Source organism: Dermochelys coriacea, chromosome 9 (genome assembly GCF_009764565.3).
Source record: "Dermochelys coriacea isolate rDerCor1 chromosome 9, rDerCor1.pri.v4, whole genome shotgun sequence".
NCBI classification, from domain to species: Eukaryota; Metazoa; Chordata; order Testudines; family Dermochelyidae; genus Dermochelys; species Dermochelys coriacea.
The window spans coordinates 9,334,044-9,356,141 of NC_050076.1; the positions used below are offsets into that span (position 1 = coordinate 9,334,044).

A 22,098-nucleotide genomic window follows, 5' to 3' on the forward strand; every position below is an offset into this window, starting at 1 on the left:
GAGATACAGGGTGCAGGGAGAGATTTAGGAGCTTGGTAGGAGGAAAGAGAATAGGAACATGGAGAAGAAGGGGTTTAGGAGCTGGGGGGGATCAAAGCAGGAGTGGGGGAATATAGGCAGAGAATGAGGACGGGGCAGGAGCAGGGGGAAGAAAACAGGGACAGCATTCGGGCAGGGGAAAATAGAAGCAGAGTGGAGAGACAGGGGCAAGAGTTGGGTGGGGTCACTAGCAAGAGCTAGGGGGGATAGCAGTAGGGGAGAAGAAAGGGGTAAGAACTGGGGTTGGGGGTGAAATAGGAGCAAAAGGGCACAGGGATGTTGTATTCCAAAAATGTCAAAAAAAAGTTTCATCATTATCAAAATACTTTGTTTCAATTTTTTTTTTGCCCCAAAATGAAATTGTCAAAATTGACATTTCTTGCAAAGTTTTGAATGAGGGGAAATGGCAGTTGCTGACAGAACAACATTCCATCTGAACATTTTTGATCACCTCTATTTCTGACTAAGTGATGATAGGCTCTATGGAACTACAAGCTATTATTATTGAGTTATGCTTGCTAAAACTGTACATATATATAAGACAAAGGAGAAGACCTAATGCCTGAGCAAGTACATCTCTAGCTTGGCCAGTAGATGGCAGTTTTTCTGAATTTATTTGGCAATTTCCTATTTAGTAGGACTTTCTGGTTACAGATAAAAAGCCAGGAAGCTTAGCACTCAGGACTGTCCTCTGTGCCAGTGTGCTATCAGCATGTGTTTATGCAGATAAACATACCACACCTATGCACCTCCTTGTTTAATGCTGAATCTCTTTCAGCACGCAAAGAAAGCTTGCCCAATTATTATGTACAAAATGCCACACTATAAGTTTCAGAGTAGCAGCCGTGTTAGTCTGTATCCGTAAAAAGAACAGGAGTACTTGTGGCACCCTAGAGACTAACAAATTTATTTGAGCATAAGCTTTCGTGGGCAGCCCCACAAGTACTCCTGTTCTTTTTGCGGAGAACTATAAAATTAAGACATAGTCCCTGCACCAGAAAGCTTACATTCTGATTTCTAAAGAAATCCAGAGATGGGGCTTTTGAGTATAAGGGCTGCTGAACTGTCTCCTCGCTCTGAGAAGCTATACTCTGATTGGTAATTGCATTGGAGGGATCATGACATCAGAGGAACAACATCACATGATTCCACGCAAAGCGGAATCATAGAATCAAACATTGTATTCCAGTCATCCATTCAAGAATGAGAAACTCAGCTGGATGCCAGCTCCTGATTCAGGAATCGCAGCCATGAGTGCAAAGTGGGTTTTTAAAAGGTAGGGTGACCAGACAGCAAATGTGAAAAATAGGCATGGGGGGTAATAGGAGCCTATATAAGAAGAAGACCCAAAAATCGGGACTGTCCCTATAAAATCGGGACATCTGGGCACCCTATTAAAAGGTGCCAAATCACAATTACATTTTACCCCTACTGACAGGGGCTGCCCTGCGGTTACTGATGCTTAGGTTTCTCAGTTACTCTTACAAAACACTGGAAAGATCTGATTTTTTTATTCCAGAGTCTGGTTACACATGTGGGCCACATACAATAAAACCTTGAATTCTATTTCTCATGCAAAACCATACAAGGATGAATCAGCCCCTGCAATCTCAATTACAGTACATAGAATGTTTGCTTAAAGGGAAGTTGTTCTATTAAAAACTGACTTTGCTACAAGATGATTCTACTGCATACTAAAATAAAAGAGGAAGGCTGCTGTAAGCAGGAAAAAGTGAGGGTTTTCCTAATTAGGTAAGGCATGTTGTCACAATGAGTACTGATGTTAATGCTGCTACTGTGCTGGTCTCAGTCTGCTGCTCAGTGAAATACTGGACACAAACTTCAAAGTAAGGCCACCCTTACGAATTATGGGGTGATGGATATGAGTTGCCCCACACTGTAGATCTGCTGCCTGTCATGGAGGCTTGGCACTGATTATTCTACCTCTGGCCCTACTGTTTTCATTCCAAATCAGAAGCTGGCCTGAAAGTTGAAAGACGGGCATTAAATTACTGGGCCCTCGAAAGCGCAGAGTGCTTACTTTGTATATAAGCCTAGCTTTGGTTCAAAGTGACTCCCAGCATATCAGAACTGTTCAAAGAGACAGGATCTGTACCAAAGAAGTGTACTTGCCTCATGACTCAAAGAACTGGCAACCAAAACAACTTTATTTTTGTGAAAAGTTGCTGTAAAGGATTCAGCAAGTGATGCTACATGTTCCACCAGATGCACTTACTTCTGGAGCCCGAAGGAAACCACTCAGCTGTGAAACACTTCCCCACATTGGAATGGAAACCATACATACAAAGCAAAAAATGTAGACAGTGAACATACAAAGCTGACCAAGAGACTGGGATAGAGGGACACCTTTCTATCTTCCTTTACCCCAGAGAGGACTTTTTTTAATGTGGTGCTCAGATTACTATAAGATCAACTGTCAGGGTTGATTCAAGTTTACTAATGGCTTCAAGGACGAATGCAAGCACTAATCAGTAGAACAGTGACAGCAATAACACATGTAAACAAACAGTTTGGCTAATGTAGCCAAACTCTGTAGCTCACGAGCTTGAAAAAAAATAGTCAGACACATACAAAGAAATTTAAATGGAGATGAACACTCTTCTGTTTCTTATTTTGACCTCTGCGTGCCCGCAGAAATATACTTCTTGCCACTTGCTTCCAATGAAAGATTTATTTGTAAAATGTCACAGCGAGCAGCAAATCTTCTGTAGCTGGATTCCCCTCCACCCACACATACCAGCAGTTCCACTAGTTGGGTATTAGCTAAAACAAACAAAACCAGGATATATTAGAATATGCCACCATTCCCTAGAAATGCATAATAAAGTATCTGCTACCCTAGTGCTTGCCTCATAAAACAACTGGGTTACAGAATGTGTCTAGGGATAACACAAACTGGGTCACTTTAGCAATCATAAAACCGTTCAACTAAAATATCTTGTTTGGGCACTGGGGGCCTTTCAAATGAAGGTCTGATTGTAGCTCAGGTAGGCATGCCTGTGCTAGTTTTAATCTAGCTAGTATCAGTAAGAGCAGTAGTGCAGACATGGCAGCATGGGCTTCAGCACAGGCAAGCAACCAGAATGCATAGGCAGCACTCCAGGCAGGCTTGTACTTGGGCACCTAACTCACACTAATCCCTCTTGACCACCTGGGTACATACTCAGGTGGTTAGCCCGAGCTACCGCAGTCATGCTGCTATCTTGTAGTGCGCTAGCTCAAGCAGAACTAGTGCATGCATGTCTACTGAGCTGGGAATTACACCTCCCAGCTGCAGCGTAGACATACCCTTACAACAGCTTCCCAAAGCTGCCAACTGACTGATCTATAGGCCAGAATGGCTGGAATGCACAGTGCTCTGCTCACTCCCTCTCTGACCCCAGCAGAAACAGGAGGTCCCATTGATGATTGAGGGGAAGGAGATCAGTGCTAAAGGCAATCCTCGGAGGCAGACTGGTAGAAAAGGAGGTCCTAGAAGGAGAGGACCTGAGACGACAGCAAATTATCATCTGATTCCTCCTGCCTTGGCCACACTTTTGGTATGCCGCATGCCACTACACTCAGGGTGGCTTGGGGAATCGGTACACTGAAATATTCTATTAGGTCTGCTTTTACCATCTTTAATGCCCCGTTAAGCTCCATTAAGCCACCAGAGCAACATACACTGGCTTTAGCAGGGGACAGACCTGGCTTCCTATCATATAGGGTCTGTTGTGTAAAACATATGGCTAAATCTGCCTGCAATGGATCTCTGATGGAGTGGAGAACAAGTGAGAGCCCATGGGAAATGAAAAGAGCAAAGAACTGCTACATATGACAGAGAGGCTAAGCAGATGTGGAGAATTCAACAAAAGCCGCTTATGGAAGGCTCATTGAGGACCAGAGACGACAGCAAATTATCATCTGATTCCTCCTGCCTTGGCCACACTTTTGGTATGCAAGCCTCAACCACTTTGCAGAATTCCACTCTACAAGTCTGAAGCCATTTCTTGACTCTCAATAACCAACAAAAGTGTTTTTGAGTATTCACCAATATTTAGCAGTAACATGTTTTAGTGATTATATTTTTTCACTCTCATTGTATCTAATCTAAGGCATTTCCAAACACTGATCCATCATAACAATTGTATTATAAATTGTGTCCACCCTTCTTAGGAAGGTACTCAGGGTGCTGAACATTTAAGAGCCATAATAGTAAACAACAATTAAACCATCTTTATACACACATCACTGATGTGTTCAATATTATATTGGGTATTTAGCATTACTTTTTCTTGTTGCCGATCCACCATACTGGATTTATTTCACAGTTGCCTTTGCTCATTAGGATAATATTTATAGTACAGCAGTGTCAAAGGGTAATTATCTCAGAAGCAGCTGCAAACAGTTTCTAAAGGATCAAGTAGCAACTCTTCTAAGTTCTCTTTCCTTCCTTTGCAGTGTCTCCTCCAGAGAGCAGGGGAGTGTGCTTCCTTGTCACTCTTGCCATCCTAAGCAGTTAAGATAGTTTTTTTTTTTCTTTTGCACCAGCATTTCTGCCTCACAAACACTGAAACTAAATTACCTTTTTTAGACAGCAAGGACACTGACTTGCTCTCTACCCCTCCCCCAGTCTTTGCTGTGCCCTCTTCTTACCTTCAGTGGCAGAGGAAATCTATGCTGCAGTTTTTTCTTGAGCGGCAGCAGCAGTTCTATGGCAACAGCAACTTGGAGGCAGCGATCCCTTGCATCTCTCACTTTCATTTCCTTCAATCAGCATACAGAGGCATGATTTGTTTGCACAGTATGTTAGCAAATACAATTTCAATGTGCATTTTGCAAGTGAATTTGTTCTTTAGGATTGCCAAAATGTGTTTCCCAGCTAGCTAAATGTTGCTCTCACTAATGAAAGGCATTAAAGGAAATCAGAACATTCCTTTAATGTATTTAGAATAAACCATTTATAACCATCTTCATTTGTGATACATACTGAGCTTTCCCAGATTTAGTCATACATATATGAAAAAGAAATTCTATCAGTTTTGGGTCCATAGCCAAAAGATAAAATATCATGTCCAAGTGAGGTCCTGAAAGAGTTTTAAATATTGTGTGCATATACTGAATGAGTCTTTATTCACCACAACACCTATATGAGATCAGTGATTTAGTTGTGAAATTCCTGGAGGAAGAGAAGGTGTAAAGCCACACAAAGGTCTTGCAGTTTCAGACCAAGGAAAATTGTGCATCAGAGTATATTTGGAAATAATAATACAAGCTACAGAACAGTACTTAGCAGAGAAACGAAATATTCCCCAACTGGGAGGCTATTGAACATCTACCAGGAAACAGATTGGTTAGAAAGGGACATTTCCCAGGTTCTCTCACTTACAAATTAATCAAAAATGGGGTGCAAATAAATGCCAAATATGATAGCATAAAAATCACTATATGAGACTCAAACACACATTTTAAAGGAAGCATTGTGACACACAGGAGATAAAGTAATTAATACATTTCTGTAGTCCAATATGAATTGCCATTTCTGGTTCCTGCTGTGTAAGGAACAAAGGCTACTGGTTACTGCTGACGACTGTGACATGTTGTGCTAAAGTGCATGTCCTGGGTTAGCGCTAACGATTGCCGCTATAACTACTTGCTAACGCCCTAATTTGCTGCACCACTCCGAGTATTTTATGCATAAAGTTCTGCACACTGTGAGACTATACCCTCTAATCTGCATAGCAGCATATGAGGTTTGAGAGACTGCGTGATTTTTTTCAGTTTTGTTTTCCTGGCTTCAAAGAAATATTTGGCATATGACTATATTAAAACTCTCAGCAAAAAGTTTCACATTATTGGATGATGAGTGTGGTCCAAAACTGAGCCATCAAAGTAGTTTATTATTTGAGTTATGCTGTGCTCTTGTGCTATATTTTGGTAATTAGTTTGTGAAACTGTCATCTGAATCATTTATAACAAACACTGTTGTAAACACTGTTGTGTCCAAACAGCAGCTTTTTTCACAACACAACTCTATAACAACTATGTTTGTGTATCTACACTTACCAAACTGCTGAGTCTGTATTAGTGCATTCTGGGAAAATCTGGGGAGCTATTACATAGTGCCTGACCTACAGATAGAGGGCCTGATTCTCCACTGCCGTGCACCTCATGTAATCATTTACACCTATTTGTTCGTGGACAGTCAGGACCACTGTGCCCAAAGACCATGAACATAGTGTGGCACAAGCAGCACTCTAGAAAGTCCTACTGCAAGGACAGCTGGAAAGGAGGATTGGTCCCCAAAGGCATCTCTTGGCAGCCCTAACTACACTTCAAAAAACACCACATAAACAGTACACCAGAAAGTTACATGAAGACAACTACTGAAAGCCTGGGTGAAACACTCTTAGTTCTGTGGACATGTTTACCACCACCTATGCCACTAACTGGTTACAAAGATGTAATACAGACAGAGCCTAGATAGCATCTTTCATCCAAAGATCTCAAAGAGTTTTTATAAACATCAGATAATTAAGCCTCACAATGTCCCTTATTAATTGTTATTTGTTAATATTTAGATTGTGGTAGTACCTAAAGGCCCCACTCAGAACGGAATGCTCCATTGGGCCAGACAGTGTAAGAATACACACATACAAAACATGATTTCTGTCCTGAACTGCTTACAATCTAAGAAATCCCTGTGAGGCAGGAAAGGATTGTTATTCCTATTTTATAAACCAGGTGAAACTGAGGTGCAGAGAGTTGAAATTACTCACCCGTAGTCTCATAGTGAGTCTGTAACAGTGCCGGGAATAGAATTCAGTGATCCTCGGTCACCTGCTCTAACTACTACCCCACACTTTGTTAGAAAAATAAAGGCTCAACAGAAAACTTTGATCCTGTAGAAATGTAGGTTAGTCCTGATGATGGTGCATGTTTTGGCTCTGAATATACAGTTTGTTTACAGTTAATGATGCAGTGATCTTTGTTAACATTTACTCATTGTGATAGATCGTATAAACTCTGCAGAATTCTCAGTGACGGAAGTAAAACTGTCCTTCTAGAGGCTGGAAACTTTTGCTACACTTGGCTGACACATGAAGGGCAAAACAAGCAAAGAATGCTTGCAATCCAGAGAGGTGAATACCTTGTGTCATTTCTTTTCTGCCGGTTTTAAAGCTAATTTTTTAATGTTCTGACAATAAAAGCCTGGAAAGACATTTAAACCCTGAACTTTTCTATGCAGTGTCTTACCAGCTGATAAAGAGCTAGCCAGTTGTTCCTTTCAGCCTGATAGCAGTCTGATTAACCACTCACGCTTATGTTGTTACTTATATAGCACCACAGTTAGTGAGACACTTTTCAGAGTAGCAGCCGTGTTAGTCTGTATTCGCAGAAAGAAAAGGAGTACTTGTGGAATCTTAGAGACTAACAAATTTATTTGAGCATAAGCTTTCGTGAGCTACAGCCCACTTCATCGGATGCATTCAGTGGACACTTTTATTCTTTTATGGTGTAAATATATATTATTTTAAGAGCCCACTCTATTTTAAAGATTTGATTTCATAATTAATATTGGGTATATAACATACTATAACCAGAAGTCACACAAGACATTAAACTTCAGAGTATACAGAGATGTTACAAGATTTCATTTCTTCACTCAATAGTTGCCGTCAATTTTGTATCTATAGAGTCTTGTGCTCAAATAAATTTGTTAGTCTCCAAGATGCCACAAGTACTCCTTTTCTTTTTTGCGAATACAGAGTAACACGGCTGCTACTCTGAAACATGTAAATTATTATAATTCTAATTACCAATGAATAATCAGTAGATTTCACCATTAGTAGGACAGAGTTGCATGGCTGCAGAACAAAGGAAAAAGAGACCCCACACTAAAAGGAATCAACATGGTGAGCAGGCCCAGGCTCTAGCAGTTGTTAGATAAGTAGAAGTAAATGTGACTACTTTGGTACAAACTGAAGTTAAGTTGGCAATTATAATTTTGGGTATCATCTGTGGATGCCAAATTGAACAACCAAGAGAATAAATATCTTACATGAAGGATTCAATTGTACTAAGAACAAAACCAGGTCAATGTCAAGATTTTGGTGAAATTAATCAATATGTTCAAATTTACCTTTTCTCAGAATTTTTGAGGCAGTCCCCACTCTTATTTTTTGCAGACTGCTTCTGACAGATGTACAAGAAATACAGTGTACCACTGTAGAGCAGAAGTGTTCCACTTGGTCTGCAGAATAAATGAAAATGCAGTACTCTTTCAGGATGTTAGCAGCAGCTGTAACTTGCTTAATTTTTCTAGCTTTCTTTCCTCTTGCATTGCAATCTAAAGGACAAACTCTGCCCTCAGACACGTGCACACAACTCCTATTATACTTTGCACTCTAAAGCACCTTCCAATTCAGGATCTCAACATTCTTCACAACCATTTAATTTGCCCTCACAGAACCCCTGTGAGGGAGTTATTACTATTCCCACTTTACAGAAGAGGAAACTACAGTGTAGACAAAGAGCCAGTCTTGGTTCAGTTGAAACCAATGACAAAACCACTGATCTCAACGGTGCACTGTCAGCCCCTAAATGATTTGCCTAAGGCCACAACACAAGTGTGTGGTACAGTAGGGAATAGAGCCAACATTTCCCAACTCCCAGTTCTGGGCTGAACCACCCAACTCTTTTCCTCTATTCTCTGGTGAGAATCTGAAGGGTAGAATTTGACCCCCAAAATAAACAGAGGATTCAAGACATCCAGCTATTATTACAACTGTATCTCTGATGTCTACAGAACATCACATATCTTTTACTAAAACACAGTATTTCAAAAGCATGCCCCAGACGTACTGTAGATATTTTCCTTGTTTAAGGAAGGAAAGGGTTGGAAGGAATTTTTCCTCCCAGGTCAGATTGGCACAGACCCGGGGAAGGGGGGCACACGGGAAGGGGGTTGCCTTCCTTTGCAGCATGGAGCATGGATCACTTGCAGGTGTAAAGTAAAGTAAATGGTGGATTCTCTGTAACTTGAAATATTTATATTATGATTTGCGGAATTCAGTAACTCAGCCAGAGATTACGGGTTTATTACAGGGGTGGGTGGGTGAGGATCTGTGGCCTGCAATATGCAGGAGGTCAGACTAGATGATCATGATGGTCCTTTCTAGCCTTAAAGTCTATGAGTCTATGAAGGCAGGACAGCCTGACTGGATTGGGGATGTGGATGTGGGAAGAAGGCTGGCACTAAGACAGATCTGTTAATGTGAGGCCCAGTGGCTTGAGAAAGGCTCTTGGAATATTCCAAATATCTACTATAAATTGGAATAGAGATTAGGTAAAACTTTCAAAAGTACCTATGTGATTTAGGAGCCTAAATCCCATTGACTTTTGTTTAGACAGGCTCCTAAATCACTTAGTGGCTTTTGAAAATGTTAACTATTAAGTCTAAAGCATAACTACTCAATGAGCTGAAATCAAAGAGCTCTCATTAACTTGTTCAGGACCCCACTGAGCAAAGGATTTCAGTTTCATAGTGTTTAAGTCCGCAAAGGATCAATAAATCACCTCGTCTGACCTGCTTTATATCAGAGGCCATTAAATTTCACCAGTTGCCTTGGTGTCACAGATCCACTGGATCAGTACTACACCTCCAGCTTTGGAACATCCTCTGGAAGGAACCCCTTCAATGTGCCAGACCCCCTAGGGATCTCATTCTTCCTCCAGGGTAACACATGCAGCTTCACTGTCTCCTTAGACTGGACCTCTTCAGCACTTCTGCTTCACACCATGAGCTCTGTTCAGTGAATCCAATTGAGACAGACTCTTGGTGGAGACTTGTGCACGCTTCAGCGATTAATGCACCTCAGCAAGCGTTTACAACGACACTAACGGCATCGTCAAAACAGTTGGGTTTCTTAGTCATCTGGAACTCAGCAAGGAAGTCCTTAGGTTAGCATAGAGAAATGAAGTTTAAAGCATAGACCAGTGGTCCCCAATGCGGTGCCCGCGGGCGCCATGGCACCCACCGGGGCATTTATGTGAGCCTGCTGTCAGGGCTGGCACCAAGGAACCAAGAGGAGAGGAGTGCATCCGCTGGAGAACCTGCCACCGAAATGCCACAGCTGAGCACTTCCAGTGGAGAAGCATCGCCACCAAAATGCCGCCGAGAAGCGTCGCTGCCCGCCCACTCTTCTGCAGGCATGAATGTGTTCTTGGCCACAGAAAGGTTGGGGACCACTGGCATAGACCATCGTGGTTAGCCCATAGCCCAGCCCAGCTGTAGTGAACCCCATTGTTCAAGCACGGTCTATCTCTTAGTCTAACATCTTTGGTCAGCTCCCAGGTGTGAGCACTAACTCCTTCCAGCAGCCAACTCTTATTCCCTACCTCACACCTCTCCAGTCCTTTGTTCTCAAGCCTGTGGCGAGACAGGGAAATCCATATCACTCTGGGTCGTTGGTTGCTAGGTATCAATGGTCTGGTTACTGTATCTGCCATTGTCTTCTCAGGGGCTACACTGAATGGGGACTAATGCTCACACAACCAGGTGATATCCATACCCATGTCTCTTAGCCTGCCCTGAGAGCAAACAGTCCCAGTCCCTTTTCCAACTCTGGGTAACAATGCATATAGGGAAAACAAAAGCACACCCAGGATTCATTAAAATATTACAGAAAATTCCCACTTCCTCACACTTGGTGTGTCTTCAGGAGACTAAACTGTTGTGTACAGGCATAGAACAGGAGAGACTGAGGTGTCACCAATGCCTGAGCCCCATGCAAGGGCAAGGAACTACAAAAGTTGGGGTTTCAAAAAGTGTAAAGTCCTGTCAACACAGAATGACAAGGCTGTAAGACACTGAACTACTTCAAATAGACCGAATAGATTATAGACAAAGGTAGCTCGTGATATACTGAAATCATTGCTGAATGTATCCCATAGGAGTGAGGCTTAAAGTTGGATTGCAACAGTGAAGAAGCAGAGGTGCAGTTCATGTGTAAGTTGTTATTATTTAATTTGTATTCATTGTGATTTCAATGAAACTGCACCAAGGTTACTCTAGCAGAGAATTTGGCCAAACTACTATATTGAGTTTGTGTGATGGATTGTTTACCCCACACAGGTTGCAAAAGGGTTAATAGGGGCCTGAGAGAGCAATTAACCTGTCCTGGGTGCACCTGGAGGGTGGGCCAGGCCTAAATAAAAATAAAGCTCTCCAGATAAGGGGGAGCAGGGTTTGGCTCCATAAAGTGCTGAGTGAGCCCAACCAGGAAGAGAAGACTGAGAGGAGAGGAAAGGAAAGGAAGCGGGAAGTACCTCTTCTCTGCGAAACAGCCTGAAAAGAAGGTTGAGAGGACAAAAGGGAAAAAGACCAGAGAGGCTTCTCCAGGGGCAAGTTGGAAGTCTGACTACTGATGCGCAGTTGTTGTTCTTCAAGAAACCAACCTCTGTAGACATTGAGTCCCATTCCTTGCTTTAGATGCTTTGTTAGTTACTTCAACTTGAATGAGTAAATGACTGGAAGTCCAATACTAAACTGCTACAAGTCACCTAGTCCATCCGTCATCCAGAGATAATAAATAGCAACTTGTATTGCCCATTTTCACTGTGATCTCAGGTCCACCAAGATTATTTTATGGGGAGATATCCTCTGTGACTACAAATACAGTTGTGGCCAGACAAACATTGGTAGCACAGACAAAACTGTTACTTGGTGGCTCTTTTGCATCCCTTTTGCCAGGTGAGGTTTTGCATCCTGTCCGGAGGCAGGAGGCTTTGAGATGAGTGAGGTCTAGAATGGTTATTAAGGTTTAAAGTTGTCTAGTAGGGATAGTTAAGAATTCTACGGAGTTAATAATAAATCCCAATGGGAGTCTAAGACTCTGGTGACAAAAACTGACCCTTTGGCACCTTTCTATGTAATAACTGACCAGTTATTCATCCAAATAGAAGAATAAATACATATAATCCCAGGCAAGCTATAACTGCTACCAAGCATTTTTTAAAATATTCAGATCAGATGTCAGAAAAAAAGAGAAATTGGCTGTGCTGTTCCCCCTTCAACTAGAGATACTGCTCAAACACTATCTTAATGTCCACAAGTTCCATAGTGCATTGTCAGTTACCTTTCTCTAGAAGAGAAATAATGGCTACCAAAGTGACAATCCTGAATTTTCTTTGACCAGATAGTGGTTTATCTGCCAGAGATGCAGAATGGCTTAAAAAGAAAAGGAGTACTTGTGGCACCTTAGAGACTAACAAATTTATTAGAGCTACAGCTCACTTCATCAGATGCACGAAAGCTTATGCTCTAATAAATTTGTTAGTCTCTAAGGTGCCACAAGTACTCCTTTTCTTTTTGCGAATACAGACTAACATGGCTGCTACTCTGAAACCTGTCAGAATGGCTTAAGAATCTCCTATTTTTTTTATTAATTTGGAAGTAATGGAAATATAGTCTCTTCCTCCTTTCATTTCTCAAAATGAAGTCAATGGCTTTTTTGGAAGGAGGGATTAGATTCCCTTCTACATATCTTTTTGATAAAGAGGATTCCTTTGAGAAGGGAACTGAGAGTTTGTTTTATAAACCTAGTTTTGTAGTCCCATCATAAAAAGCTGAGGACACATCTGTGGATAGCAGTGACCATCCAACGTGATGGAGTGAGAAAGACTGTCTTCATTCTTTGGAAGCCCTCACAAACTCCTTAGTTTCAGGATTTTGCTGAAAAAAGCTAGGCTTCTGCAAAATAACTTGAGGCCCAGATCTTCCATGGGTAATGCATGCCAAGAACAATGGCAGCATGCATCTTATGCTTGTGGCTGCTTGCAGTCTACAGGGACCCTATATCCCACTAATGTGCCAAAAGGCAGTTGAACCCAATGGTGCTCAGTTCAAACGAGAAATAATCACCAAATCATATCATAAATCAAAATAGTCATCTAAATAGTTAATGTGTGTGGGTCTGCATGTTAGAGCCATTCTGTCAAATCCTGCTCTCCCTGAAATCATTAGCAAAAAAACACATTTTGACATCAATGGGAAGAGGATTGGGTCCAGCGCACTCATGGGAGCAAAACTGGGACCATAACTATCCACATTCAAAATTAATAACTTTGCTTATTTACACCTATTTTTCCAAATATAGCCAATGTATGAGCTTTCAAAGAAGTTTAGGTACCTGGAAAGTTTAAAGACATAGTAATCTCTGAGGTAGAGGCAGACACAGAGGCTCTGATTATTAGCTGGAAACGTAATTTTTTTTTTTAAATTACAAATTAAATTCTGCAGAAAATGATGACTTAGCTCCTTGCACCTCCCACCTGCCAAGAAAATCTTCTCACTTACCATGGGCCTATGGATTTTTAAGCCCTGATTATAACATTAAAATGTATAGTTTTGTGGTTTCCTTACATCATAAATGTACAGTCTGTATATCTGGATTTATCTAATTAAACTGAAAGAAATTGCATGTTCAGTATTTTTTAGCTTTCTCTAACAGTCCATTAGCTCTAACTATAAATCTAATTGTGTCTGTGGAACGTTTTAGGGTTCAACCAAGACCAGTAAGAGGTTGTCATCATCTGTCCTGTAACCTTGTGTGCCTTAAATGCTCTGATGCTGTGGTTCACAGCCCGGATACCAACAGCCAGCAGACAAGCATGCAGTTTCCTGAGTGTGTGTGTGCTGTGTAACCCTGATTCAGCACTCTAACCCCAGCAGCCTGCCTAACACAACAGCCCCACCCTGTTAAACGATAAGGGAATATGGTTTATTTAAATATTTTTGGATGTTTTTTACATTTTTAAATATATTGATTTCAATTACAATGCAGAATACAAAGTGTACAGTGCTCACTTTATTCTTAATTACAAATATTTGCACTGTAAAAAAGAAATAGTATTTTTCAATTCACCTAATACAACTACGTAGTGCAATCTCTTTATCATGAAAGTGGATCTTACAAATGTAGAATTATGTACAAAAAAACTCCACTCAGTCCTACTTCTTGTTCAGCCAATCGCGCAGACAAACAAGTTTGCTTACATTTGCAGAAGATAATGCTGTCGGCTCATTTACAATGTCACCTGAAAATGAGAACAGGCGGTCGCATGGCATCGTTGTAGTCCATGTCGCAAGATATTTACATGCCAGATGCGCTAAAAATTCATATGCCCCTCATGCTTCAACCACTGTTCCAGAGGACATGCGTCCATGCCGATGACAGGTTCTGCTTGATAACGATCCAAAGCTATGCGAACCGATGCATGTTCATTTTCATCATCTGAGTCAGATGCCACTAGCAAAAGGTTGATTTTCTTTTTTGGTGATTCGGGTTCTCTAGTTTCTGCATCTGAGTGTTGCTCTTTTACAAATTCTGAACACATGCTCCACACCTCATCCCTCTCAGATTTTGGAAAGCACTTCAGATTCTTAAACCTTGGGTCGAGTGCTGTAGCTATCTTTAGAAATCTCACATTGGTACCTTCTTTGCTCTTTGTCAAATCTGCAGTGAAAGCATTCTTAAAACAAACAACATGTGCTTGGTCATCATCCGAGACTGCTATAACATGAAATATATGGCAGAATGCGGGTAAAACAGAGTAGGAGACATACCATTCTCCCCCCAAGGAGTTCAGTCACAAATTTAATTAACACATTATTTTATTAACAAGCGTCATCAGCATGGAAGCATGTCCTCTGGAATGGTGGCCGAAGCATGAAGGGGCATACATATGGTTAGCATATCTGGCATGTAAATACCTTGTAATGCCGGTTACAAAAGTTCCATGTGAAGGCCTATTCTCACTTTTAGGTGACATTGTACATAAGTGGGCAGCATTATCTCTCGTAATTGTAAACTAACTGGTTTATCTGATCCTTGGTCTACACTAGGAGTTGAGGTTGAATTTAGCAGCATTAAATTGATTTAACCTTGCACCCATCCACACGAAGGAGTACATCCAGGAGAGCCGCAAATGCCAGGGTAAATTAATCATTAAACGTGCTTGCTTTTAAACCATGTATAGTATTTTAAAAAGGTACATTCACCAGAGGTCCCTTCTCCGCCTGGCGGGTCTGGGAGGCAGCCTTGGGTGGATTCGGGGGGTACTGGCTCCAGGTCCAGAGTAAGAAACATTTCCTGCCTGTCGAGAAAACCGGTTTCTTAAAGGGCTCTTAAAATTGATTTCCTTCCTCCACCCCTGACAAGGGGATTAACGCTGAAATCGGCCTTGCCGGGTCGAATTTGGGGTACTGTGGACACAATTAGATGGTATTGGCCTCCGGGAGCTATCCCAGAGTGCTCCATTGTGACCGCTCTGGACAGCACTCTCAACTCAGATGCACTGGCCAGGTAGACAGGAAAAGGCCTGCAAACTTTTGAATTTCAATTTCCTGTTTGGCCAGCATGGCAAGCTGCAGGTGACCATGCAGAGCTCATCAGCAGAGGTGACCATGATAGAGTCCCAGAATCACAAAAGAACTCCAGCATGGACCGAACGGGAGATACGGGATCTGATCGCTGTATGGGGAGAGGAATCCTTGCTATCAGAACTATGTTCCAGTTTTCAAAATGCCAAAACATCTGTCAAAATCTCCCAGGGCATGAAGGACAGAGGCCATAACAGGGACCCGAAGCAGTGCCACGTGAAACTTAAGGAGCTAAGGCAAGCCTATCAAAAAACCAGAGAGGCGAACAGCCACTCCAGGTCAGAGCCCAAAACATGCCGCTTCTATGATGAGCTGCATGCCATTTTAGGGGGTTCGTCACCACTACCTCACCTGGGTTGTTTGACTCCTTCAATGGAGATGGAGGTAACATGGAAGCAGGTTTTGCGGACGAAGAAGATGATGAGGAGGAGGTTGTAGATAGCTCACAGCAAGCAAGTGGAGAAACCGGTTTTCTCGACAGCCAGGAACTGTTTCTTACTCTGGACCTGGAGCCAGTACCCCCCGAATCCACCCAAGGCTGCCTCCCGGACCCGCCAGGTGGAGAAGAGACCTCTGGTGAGTGTACCTTTTAAAATAATATACATGGTTTAAAAGCAAGCATGTTTAATGATTAATTTACCCTGGCATTTGCGGCTCTCCTGGATGTACTCCCAAAGCCTTTGCAAAAGGTTTCTGGAGAGGGCAGCCTTATTCCATCCACCATGGTAGGACACTTTACCACTCCAGGCCAGTAGCACTTACTCGGGAATCATTGTAGAATAAAGCATTGCAGTATATGTTTGCTGGCGTTCAAACAACATCCGTTCTTTATCTCTCTGTGTTATCCTCAGGAGAGTGATATCATTCATGGTCACCTGGTTGAAATAGGGTGCTTTTCTTAAGGGGACATTCAGAGGTGCCCGTTCCTGCTGGACTAATTGCCTGTAGCTGAAAACAAATGTTCCCCGCTGTTAGCCAATGGGAGGGGCTAGTCACACACTGGGGGGAGACAAATGCAACCTTGGAATGAAAGCACATGTGCTATGTATGTAATGTTAACAGCAAGGTTTACCGTGAAAGAGTGCACCCATTGTTCTATAAAATGTGTCTTTTTAAATTCCACTGTCCCTTTTTTTTTCTCCACCACCTGCATGTGTTTCAAGGACCACAGGATCTTCTCCTTCCCAGAGGCTAGCGAAGATTAGAAGGCGAAAAAACCGCACTTGCGATGAAATGTTCTCTGAGCTCATGGGGTCCTCCCACACTGACAGAGCACAGATGAATGCATGGAGGCAGACAGTGTCAGAGTGCAGGAAAGCACAAAATGACTGGTAGCAGAGGTGGCGGGCTGAAGAGAGGGCTGAAGCTGAAAGGTGGCAGCAACGTGATGAGAGGAGGCAGGATTCAATGCTGAGGCTGCTGGAGGATCAAACTAATATGCTCCTGCGTATGGTTGAGCTGCAGGAAAGGCAGCAGGAGCACAGACCGCCGCTACAGCCCCTATGTAACCAACCACCATCCTCCCCAAGTTCCATAGCCTCCTCAACCAGATGCCCAAGAACATGGTGGGGGGGCCTCCGGCTACCCAGCCACTCCATCCCAGAGGATTGCCCAAGCAACAGAAGGCTGGCATTCAATAAGTTTTACAGTTTTAAACTTTTAAAGTGCTGTGTGGCCTTGTCCTTCCCTCCTCCACCACCACCCCTCCTGGTGCTTCTCTCCTCCACCACCCCTCATTGGTAGTTATCCCCCTATTTGTGTGATGAATTAATAAAGAATGCATGAATGTGAAGCTACAATGACTTTATTGCCTCTGCAAGCAGTGATTGAAGCGGGGAGGGGAGGGTGGTTAGCTTACAGGGAAGTAGAGTGAATCAAGGGGTGGGGGGGTTTCATCAAGGAGAAACAAACAGAACTTTCACACCGTAGCCTGGCCAGTCATGAAACTGGTTTACAAAGCTTCTCTGATGCGCACCGCGCCCTCCTGTGCTCTTCTAACCACCCGGTGTCTGGCTGTGCGTAACCAGCGGCCAGGCGATTTGCCTCAACCTCCCACCCCGCCATAAACGTCTCCCCCTTACTCTCACAGATATTGTGGAGTGCACAGCAAGCAGAAATAACAGTGGGAATATTGGTTTCGCTAAGGTCAAACGGAGTCAGTAAACTGCGCCAGCGCGCTTTTAAATGTCCAAATGCACATTCTACCACCATTCTGCACTTGCTCAGCCTTTAGTTGAATAGCTCCTGACTACTGTCCAGGCTGCCTGTGTATGGCTTCATAAGCCATGGCATTAAGGGGTAGGCTGGGTCCCCAAGGATAACTATAGGCATTTCAACATTCCCAATGGTTATTTTCTGGTCTGGGAATAAAGTCCCTTCCTGCAGTTTTTGAAACAGACCAGAGTCCCTGAAGATGTGAGCGGCATGTACCTTTCCCAGCCATCCCACGATGATGTTGGTAAAACATCACCTTGTCATCCACCAGTGCTCGCAGCACTATTGAGAAGTACCCCTTGCAGTTTATGTACTCGCCGACTTGGTGCTCCGGTGCCAAGATAGGGATATGGGTTCCGTCTACGGCCCCACCACAGTTAGGGAATCCCATTGCAGGAAAGCCATCCCCTATGACCTGCACATTTCCCAGGGTCACAACCCTTGATATCAGCAGATCTTTGATTGCGTTGGCTACTTGCATCACAACAGCCCCCACAGTAGATTTGCCCACTCCAAATTGATTCCCGACTGACCAGTAGCTGTCTGGCGTTGCAAGCTTTCACAGGGCTATTGCCACTCGCTTTTCAACTGTGAGGGCTGCTCTCATCTTGGTATTCTTGTGCCTCAGGGCAGGGGAAAGCAAGTCACAAAGTTCCATGAAAGTGCCCTTACGCATGCGAAAGTTTTGCAGCCACTGAGAATTGTCCCAGGCCTACAACACTATGTGGTCCCACCAGTCTGGGCTTTTTCCCAAGCCCAGAATTGGAGTTCCACCAAATGAACCTGTCCCATTAGTACCACAATGCCCACATTGCCAGGGCCCATGCTTCGAGAGAAGTCTGTGTCCATGTCTTCATCACTCTAGTCACCGGGCTGATGTCACCACTCACCCGGTTTCGCTTTGCCAGGTTCTGGTGCTGCATATACTGCTGGATAATGCGTGTGGTGTTTAATATGCTCCTAATTGCCGAAGTTATCTCAGCAGGCTCCATGCTTGCCGTTGGCGCGGAACAATTGTCTGCCGTTGCCCTGACGGAGGGAGGGGCCACTGATGACATGGCTTACAGGATTGGCTTACAGGGAATTAAAATCAACAAAGGGAGTGGCTTTATGAGAAACTGAATGGCCCTCTCAAGGATAGAACTCAAAATTGGTTTTAGCAGGCCGTTAATTTCATGGAGGGAGGGAAGAGAAAATGAATACAAAACAAATCTGGTCTATTTCTTGTTTTGATCCACTTCATCTATCTTTATACATCTTGCTGGCAGCAGACTGTGCAGTACGACCGCTAGCCGTCATCATCTCCTGGGTGCTCGGCAGAAGACAGTGCAGTATGACTACTGGCCATCATCTTCTGCTGGCTGCTGATTTAAAGGCAGTGCACTGCCGGTAAGACTGAATCGCCATGAGACGAAACTTAAAAGGGAAATGACCTGGCTGAGTCACTCCCATGTTTGCACCCCTGACCTCATCGAGGTTGGTTAAAAGTGCACCCAGGACTACATCGACGACGGCTGCCAGTCATACTGCACTGTCTGCTGCCAAAAGGCAATAAACTGCTGCTGTGTAGCAATGCAGTACCGCGTCTGCCAGCACCCAGGAGACATACAGTGACGGTTAGCTGAGCAGGCTTGCTGTGGTATGGCGTCTGCACAGGTAACCCAAGAAAAAAGGTGCAAAACGATTGTCTGCCCTTGCTTTCACGGAGGGAGGGAGGGGCCTGACAATATGTACCCAGAACCACCCACGACAATGTTTTAGCCCCATCAGGCACTGGGATTTCTACCCAGAATTCAAATGGGTGGTGGAGACTGAGGGAACTGTAGGATAGCTACCCACACGGCAACGCTCCGGAAGTCGACGGTTGCCTCGGTACTGTGGACACATTCCGCCGACTACATGCACTTAGAGCATTTGTGTGGGGACACACACAATCGACTGTGTAAATCGCTTTCTACAAAATCGACTTCTATAAATTCGACCTAATTTTGTAGTGTAGACATACCCTTAGCGATTGGCTGAACAAGAAGTAGGACTGAGTGAATTGTAGGCTCTAAGGTTTTACATAGTTTTGTTTTTGAGTACAGTTATGTAACAAAAAAAAAATCTACATTTTTAAGTTGCACTTTCACCATAAAAAGATTGCATTACAGTACTTGTATGAGATTAATTGAAAAATACTATTTCTTTTGTTTATCATTTTTCCAGAGCAAATATTTGTGATCGACTATAATAATAAAAAGTGAGCACTTTGTATACTTTGTATTCTGTGTTGTGACTGAAATCAATATGTTTTAAAATGTTGAAAAATATTTAATAAATTTCAACTGGTATTCTATTGTTTAACATTGCGATTAAAACTGCGATTAATCACGATTAATTTTTTTAGTTGATCACATGAGTTAACTGCGTAAAGTTAATCGACAGCCCTACTTGTAAATAAACAAGATTGCGTCAAAGAAAGTACGAGACTCCATTAATTTGTCCCTCAATTGGAACATCCTCAGGACTCCAAACTTTGAATACCTCCTCAGGTCAAAAAGAGGCAACATTGTATTTTCCTGCACTCATCACCATCGTATCTGAGCACCTTCCAGTATATCGCATTGTTTGTTCTCTCATCCTCTCCCAGAAGCACATCTGAAGGACCATACTGGATCAGACCAATGGTCCATCTAGCCCAGTATTCTGTCTTCTGACAGTGGAAAATGCCAAGTGCTTCAGAGGGAATGAACAGAACAGGTAATCATTAAGGCTGCGAGTCTGTCACAGAAGTCATGGATTCCATGACTTTCTGTTACCTCCGTGACTTTTGCAGCGACTGGCCAGCAGCAGCAGCAACTTTGGTGTGTGGGAGGGGACTCAGGGCTAGGGGCAGGGGGTTGGGGAGCACGGGGGGGGGCACTTACCTCAGGGTGGGGAGCTCCCTGGCTCCCACTGGCATGGACCCCCTGGAGCTCCTAGGTGGCAGAGGGGTGGGGGGTCTCCACGTCACGCACTGCCTGTGCCCACAGGCCCTGCCCCCACAGCTCCCATTGGCTGCGGTTCCCAGCCAATGGGAACTGCGGCAGCCAGCACTTGTGGCAGGAGCAGCAGAGCCCTGCCCTGGCCCCTGCCTCCGCGGCCTAGGAGCTGCAGGGAGGTAGAGTTGGGTAGGAAGCTCCGCCAACTCTCCCAGCCACCAATACCAGCAGGTGTCCTGGGCCACCTCCCCCAGCAACCCTGGACCGCCCTCCTCAGAGCACCCGCAACCCCCGCCCAAGTTTTAGCCAGGGCGGGTATTTTTAGTAAAAGTCATGGACAGGTCTCTGGCCCGTGAATTTTTGTTTACAGCCGGTGACCTGTCCATGACTTTTACTAAAAATACCTGCAACTAAAACACAGCCTTAGTAATCATTAAGTGATCACCCCCTTTTGTCCATTCCAGGCTTCTGGCAAGCAGAGGCTAGGGACACTTCTGAGCATGGTTTTGCACCCCTGCTCAGCCTGGCTAATAGCCACTGATAGACCTATCCTCCACGAACTTATCTAATTATTTTTTTAAACCCAGTTATGCTTTTGGCTTTCACAACATCCCCTGGCAACAAGCTCCGCAGGTTGACTGTGCGTTGTATGAAGAAGGACTTACTTATGTTTATAGTCTTGGCCTTCACAACATCCTCTGGCAAAGAGTTCCACAGGCTGACTGTCTGTTGTGTAAAGAAATACTTCCACATTCAATGGAGTGTCTTGTTTTAATAATATTTGGAGAAGGAGAAGGCTGGATTTTCAAAACATCACCTGCATTTGTGCACATGTTCACTATGGGGACAAATTCTCAAATTGCCACTCTCAACCGCCCTCTGCCTCCTCAAATGAACACAAATGGGATTAGTATATCATTTGTATATACAAGTAATAGTATTAAACAATTATAATAAACCTGATAAGTGTAGTAAATGCAGCAATACTTTTTCTTTTTTATTGGCATGAAAGCACCTAGTACATGGGTGGATAAACTTTTTGGCCTGAGGGCAACATCTGGGTGGGGAAATTGCATGCAGGGCCATGAATGTAGGGCTGGGGCAGGGGGTTTGGGTGCAGGAGGGAGTGTGGGGTGTGGGAAGGGGCTCGGGGCAAGGGGTTGGGGTGCAGGAGGTGGCTCAGGGCAGGGTGTTGGGGTGCAGGAAGGGTGAGCGGCGTAGCAAGGGGCTCAGGGCAGGGGGTTGGGGTGCAGGAGGAGTTTGGGGAGCGGGCTCTGGCCTGGCGCCGCTTACCTGGAGCGGCTCCAGCATGGCAGAGGCATACAGCAGGGCTAAGGCAGGCTCCCTGCCTGCCCTGGCCCTGCACCACTCCCGGAAGCGGCTGGCACCACATCCCTGGGACCCCGGGTGGGAGGGGCAGAGGGCTCCGTGTACTGC

At 43.9% G+C, this 22,098-nt stretch overlaps 1 long non-coding RNA gene across 1 annotated transcript in view; it reads right to left on the bottom strand.

The window, feature by feature from the left end:
• The window catches only part of LOC122455938, a 64,324-nt gene that overhangs the window by 40,140 nt on the left and 2,086 nt on the right, over positions 1 to 22,098 (bottom strand). The window contains exon 2 of the long non-coding RNA XR_006274475.1: positions 8,183 to 8,293. This is a non-coding gene — a long non-coding RNA (uncharacterized LOC122455938). The remainder of the gene's footprint in view (positions 1 to 8,182; positions 8,294 to 22,098) is intronic.